Source organism: Mastomys coucha, unplaced genomic scaffold (assembly GCF_008632895.1).
Source record: "Mastomys coucha isolate ucsf_1 unplaced genomic scaffold, UCSF_Mcou_1 pScaffold20, whole genome shotgun sequence".
In the NCBI taxonomy this organism is placed as follows: Eukaryota; Metazoa; Chordata; class Mammalia; order Rodentia; family Muridae; genus Mastomys; species Mastomys coucha.
In genome coordinates, this window is record NW_022196903.1 from 61,271,746 (window position 1) to 61,278,414 (window position 6,669).

A 6,669-nucleotide genomic window follows, 5' to 3' on the forward strand; every position below is an offset into this window, starting at 1 on the left:
TCTCTATGTAGCCATAGCTATCCTACAACTCATTCTGTAGACCAGGTTGGCCTCAAACTCAGAGATTTCCCCCTTTCTCTGCTTCCTGAGTGCTGGGATTAAAGGTGTGCATCACTACTACCTGGCTGCGTTTCTCTTCTTATTTTGACTCTCATAGATAGGTTGTATTTTGTCAGCCATATTCCCAGTAAGTCCCACTCTGTCCCCATTGCATACTTGAAGCACTCAGGCATTCCAGGTCAAGGCTGTTTTCCAGCTCTGGTCATATCTGAGGAGAACAAAACATTTTTTACATAGACGTTCTGATGTTCTGGATCAGAACTCATCCCCTTAGCTATGGGACCCACTGCTTGGATCAAGCCAGTTATTAAACTTTCTTTGTCATTTTAAAACAGTTTGTTTTCTTGGAATGCTTCAGTATTAGTCCAATTTTCCTGGAAACATTCCAAAAGGAGCTTTTTCCATATCAACAGCTCATAGATTCTACTCTCAGAATCTCCCTGGGTTTTTCCTTGTTGCGCTAAGTAACCCCAGAGTCCCTCAACCATTCCCCCAGATAAATGGTCTGGAGGTCCCTCTTCAGGCTTCAGATCATCAGTGCTGGGAAGGGAAATAAATGCCAAGCAAGCAGTTCAAGGGCTGCCTGCAGAGGCCCTCTCCCTCTTTGAACACATGCTTCTCAGACTTAAAAACCAATTCATATTAGAGTATCCTTTTCAAATTAATTTTGTTTAAGAGAGCATAGGAGAAGCAATTTCCAAACAGGGCCAGGGCTTTGTCAGTCTGAGCTGTTCTGTAAGATAAAGACACCAACTGGCCAACTGGTGCCTGGAGAGAGGCCAGCTGGGGAGTGTGATCCCCTCCAGGGAATGAATCTAGCATGGTTCCTCTGTGGATTTGGGGAAGAAAAGAAAGCTTAGTTTGTCCAGCAGACACACACACACACACACACACACACACACACACACACAGAGAATGAGAGAGAGAGAGAGAGAGAGAGAGAGAGAGAGAGAGAGAGAGAGAGAGAGAGATCCATACATCTATATCCGTGGGGATTGCCTACAGGACACCCAATTACCAACATCCAGGTATGCTCAACTCTCTTATGTAGATACTACACATACTTCATATACTTTAAGTCATCTCCAGATGATTTAAAATGTCTAATGGTGATGTAAATAGTTGTTATATACTGAATTCCTATTCATATTTAGTAAGGCTATTATCATCAATGGGATAACTATTTTTATTGCTGATTTGTTTACTACAGCAAAGATTTAGGATCAGCCTAGATGCCCATCAACAGGAAAACGAATAATGGAAATTTGGTATATATACATTTGGTGTACATTTATGTTTGTATGGTATGTGTGTGTGTATATATGAATACTATTCAGCTCTAAAGAAAAACATAATCACAAAGTGTGTAGGAAAATGGGTGCCCTTAGAATGTATAATATTAAGTGAAGTCACACAATCTTAGAGAGGAAAAAAAAACTGCATGTTCTCCATCACACGTGGATTTTAGACAATAATATACACATATATGTAAGCAAATGTACATGTGGGTACAGTATAACATGTAGAAAGGATAACAATAAAGAGTAAATCTAAGTCTGATAATGGGTATGAGTCATGAAAGAGGAGATAAAGCTAATGGTTTTCTGGTTATAATTCCAGCATGAAGTTTTCATTTTAGGGGATAAAAAAAGTGCATAAAAATATATTTAATAGTGAAAGCGGAAAATCGAAAGTGAAGCTCCATAGCTTCTGATCCTAATGGCTACTCTAACTGTATAGAAGGTCACTGAGTTATATAGTCTTCAGGTTTGCCCTAGTGTGTGTGTGTGTGTGTGTGTGTGTGTGTGTGTGTGCATGAGCCCACACGCTCATGCACAAGCACATATGAATGGAGGTCAGAGGACTAAATGAGGCAGTCAGTTCTCCCTTCCACAAAGTGGAGCCCTGGAACTCTAATCAGGTCATCAGAATTGATAGCAGTCATCTTTGCTAGCTGAGCCATCTCTCCAGTCCCTCACTACTTTTATGATGCATGGTTGGTTGAATGTGGAACAGGATGCAGATAGCGTGGAATCTAGGGAAGAAAACCAATACTAAACCCGAAACATGAGCCCAAACTCATCTCTTTCTCCCTTGAGGACAAGGTCCCTTCCAGGGTCACTGTCAGAAACCACGCAGCAGATGCCTGTGAGCTTCTTCTCCACTGTACAATACATTTCTGGTTTCATTGCTTCGGGCTCCTCCCATCGCCCACCCCCAGTGCTGAGAATCAAATGTAGAGTAGAGTCCTCCACCCGACAAGACTTTTGGCAACCAAAGAAACAAAACCAAAAACAAAAATGAAAAAAACAAAAACAAAAGTAAAAAACCACTGACACACATGCCACTATCTAAATGAGCCTTGAGAAGATCAAACCAGTCTCAAATGGTCATACATCATGCAATGTGACTAGAATTCCTAGTGGAATTAGTGGAGTTAATTTCATTAACTCCCTAGTGCATTTCTTACCAGATGTTTGTAAGATACTTTCTTTTTTGTTTGTTTGTTTGTTTGTTGAGGCAGGGTTTCTCTGTGTAGCCCTGGCTGTCCTGGAACTCACTCTTTAGACCAGGCTGGCCTCGAACTCAGAAATCTGCCTGCCTCTGCCTCCCAAGTGCTGGGATTAAAGGCGTATGCCACCACGGCCGGGCTTGTAAGTTACTTTCTTTCTCTTTCCGAGAAAATAAAACCATGATGTGCAATGTACAGTTCTGAAGCATCCATTTGTATTATTGGAATTTCTTCCATATATTTGTGTTTACACATGTTTTTAGCTTTTTTAATATTTAAAAATGTTCTATTTTTGTTATTATTTATGAATGTTTTGCCTGAATGTATGTCTGTGTACCATATAGTCTAGAAAAATATGTCAGATCTCATGAAACTGGAGCTCCAGGCATTTATAAGATATGTAGGTGTTGGGAATTGAACTAAGTAAGGCTCTCTAGAAGAGCTGCCAGTACTTTTAACTGCTGAACCACCTCTCCCTGGCATACAAGTCATTTTTATTTTATGTGTATGGATGTTTCGCTGCTTGTGTCTGTGTCCTACATGTGTGCCTGGTGCCTGCATAGAACAAGACAATGGGTCCTCTGGAACTGGAGTGACAGATGCTTGTGAGCTACTGTGTGTATGCTAGGAAGTACACTCTGCAAATGTTCTTAACCTCTGAGCCATTTCTTCAGCCCTGATTTTTAACAGTTTTATTAAGGTATCATTTACAGGTTACCCACTTAACACATACAGTTCAGGGGCTTTGAGCATACACAAAGAGTTGAGAAACTTTCACCACAATCAATTCTAGAACATTACACTACTTGTACCCAGTAGCAGTCACTCCCCACTCTCTGTCCCGCCCTACTCCTGGCTCCATGACCCACTACTCTCTTTTCCCTCTCAGGCATAAACTTCTCTTGAACATTTCCTATAAATACAATTGTGTGATGTGTGATCATTTGAATGTGGCTTCTTCCACTTAGAATGGTCATCCCAAGGCTTAGATCATCTAGATGGTTGGGTGCATCAGTCCATTATTCCTTTTGATTGCCAAACAGTATTCTGTTTTATAGGTATAGAGTTTGCTAGTTGGTGAACACTTAGATTATCTCTAACTTTAAAATTTATTTATTAATTATTATCATTTGTATGTGTGTGTGTGCAAGCACATGTGTGAGTGCACAAGTACCACAGTACATGTATGGAGATCAGTGGACAACTTCCAGGAGTAAAGCCATGGGTTCCACCTTTATTTTGGGGAATCAAACTTTGGTCACTAGTGAAACTTTAATTTTTTAAAATCTTGTTTTTAATGTTTTTGTTTTGTTTTGTTTTGTTTTGTTTAACCTCTCTGCGAAAGCTCGATCCACTTATAAATACTTTACAGATAGCATCAGGATGGCAAACACAAATCAACAGCGGTGCTACTATCAGAGACAGCAAGGCCTCAGCCTCCGGTCAAGTCAACAGGAGGGACCTAGAGGGACACCAGGAGTTCTCGGCTGTGCCTCTCTCAAGGAAGTAAAGATCGGCAAAGACACACAGTCATTACATAGGTAGTTCTACCAACAAGCCAAGTTCAGCCTCTGTCACTATATATGGAGTTCTATTTATACCCTCCAAATATCATGTGTCCTCCATGGGTCTTGTCTCAGCATGTGTCTTTCCTTAGCATATGCATCTGTCTCAGCTGATGTCACTCTGCCCATCAGCCCAACTCCTCAGAAGTAACAACACACCACCAGAAGTTTTTGTTGTGTTTCTCTCTATGGAGTCCCAAGTAATGTACCTCAAGTACATAATGTATGGTAGACTAATATATGTGTGTTGTTAGTTAAAAGACAAAACAAAAAAACAACAAAAAAACCCACCTCTTTGTTTGTTTGTTTGTTTGTTTGTTGAGACAGAGTTTCTCTGTATAGCCCTGGCTGTCCTGGAACTCACTCTTTAGACCAGGCTGGCCTCGAACTCAGAAATCTGCCTGCCTCTGCCTTCCAAGTGCTGGGATTAAAGGCATGCAACACCACTGCCTGGCCTGTTTAAAAACTCTTTTATTACTTGTCTTTTTGTCTGTCTGTTTGTTTTAACAGAACATCTTTTCACTTGTGTCTGTTTCAGCTAAACACTCCACGAGTCTGTCCTAGTCGTTCACATGTGTTCACTTTAGGAAAACACTTCTTCACGTGTTTGCCCCAACAAAACACCATCCATGGTAGGCTTGTGCATCAGATGCGTTATCCATTGAGCCATATCATCAGCCCTATTTCCATTTTTAACTATTGTGAATGCTGCCGTGGTGAACAGGTGTATACAAGTGTATCTTTAAATTTCTCTTGTCTATTTAACCCATGAGTGGAACACCTAGGTCCTATGGTAACTCATGTTTAACGTTTGTGAACTGCCACAGATGAACCATTTCCTGTTCCCTCAAACAGCAAATGAGAGCTGGGATGTCTGCACATCCTTGTTAGCCTGTGTTATTTTCCTTATTTATTATCATACTCACACTGTGAGTGTGAGATAGGCTCTCATTGGAGTTTTGCCTTTCATGTTCTTAGTGGCTAATGACATTGATGGTGGTTTAAAGCTGCTCTTCAGCTATTCTTATGCCTGCTTTGATGTGTGACTTGTCTTCCATGTTCTCATTAGATTCCCTTTTTATCTGGTGTTGTCAGGGTTTTTTTTTGTTTGATTGTTTTGGGTTTTGGGTTTTTTTGTTTGTTTGTTTGGTTTTGGTTTTTGGTTTTTTGAGACAGGGTTTCTCTGTGTAGCCCTGGCTGTCCTGGAACTTACTCTATAGACCAGGCTGGCCTCGAACTCAGAAATCTGCCTGCCTCTGCCTCCCAAGTGCTGGGATTAAAGGCATGTGTCATCACTGCCCGGCCAGGGGTTTGTTTTTTAATTGCTTCTGAGGGTAAGTTCTTTACTTAATAAAGAGTTTGAAAATGTCTCCTCCCATCGAACAGGTTATTGTTTCCTTGTTCGCATTTCATCCTTTGAAGCACAAACGTGTTTGGTTTCAGGGGCTGGAGAGATGGCTCAACTGTTTAGAGCACCAACTGCTCTTCCAGAGGTCCTGAGTTCAATTCCCAGCAACCACATGGTGGCTCATAACCCTCTGTAATGGGATCTGGTGCCCTCTTCTGGTGTGTCTGAAGACAGCTACAGTGTATTCATGTAAATAAAACAAATTCTTTATAAAAAAAAATGGTTTCTTTTCACCTTTTTCTTACTTTCCTTAAAAACATACTTTTTAGATTTTTAAATTTTACTTTATGTGTATGCATGCTTTGCCTACGTGAATGTGTGTGCACCATGTGTGTGCCTGGTGCCTGCAAACATCATATAAGGGCATCTGATCTTCCAGAACTGAAGTTATGGATGGCTTGTGAGTCACCACGTGAGTGCTGAGAACCTAACCCTGGTTCTTGGCAAGAACAAGGTCCTCGAACTACTGAGCCATCTCTCCAGCCCCCTAAACAAACATACCGTCTTGTTAGGTTTGGTACTGAACCCGTGGACTCAAGTGTTTCATCTCAGTCTACAAAGTGCCAGGGACTAGAGGTACACACCACCATGCTAGGAAGGAAACATCTCTTATTTTTAATTTTTATGCATGTTTGCATATGTTTCCATGTGTATGCCACCTATGTGATGTGCCTGCAGAGTTGAAAGAAATACATCAGATCTCCTGGAACTGTAATTACAGGCAGTGTGAGCCACCCAGCGTGGATGCTGACAACCGAACTTGGGTCCCCAGGAAGAGCAGCAAACATTCTTCGCTACAGGGTCATATCTCTAGCCCCTAATGCTTTTTTTTAAAACAACTACAAAATATGTCACTAGGTTGAAGATATTTTTAATTCTTAACTTCAAGTTATCACAATAAATTTTATGGCAACCCAAGAAGAATTAAAATTTTTAAATATACCAATAATATAAGGTAAAGTCTATAAATGAATATATAATCTATAAATAAAGATCTCATGTCAAAGTGGTTGAGCTCTTTTAAAGATGATTAATCTGTGTCGATGCATGGTCTTCGCGGGTGATTTCATAGACTGACACTGCCTTCAGCAGCATATAGAGAGGCCTCACCTTCATAATTAGGA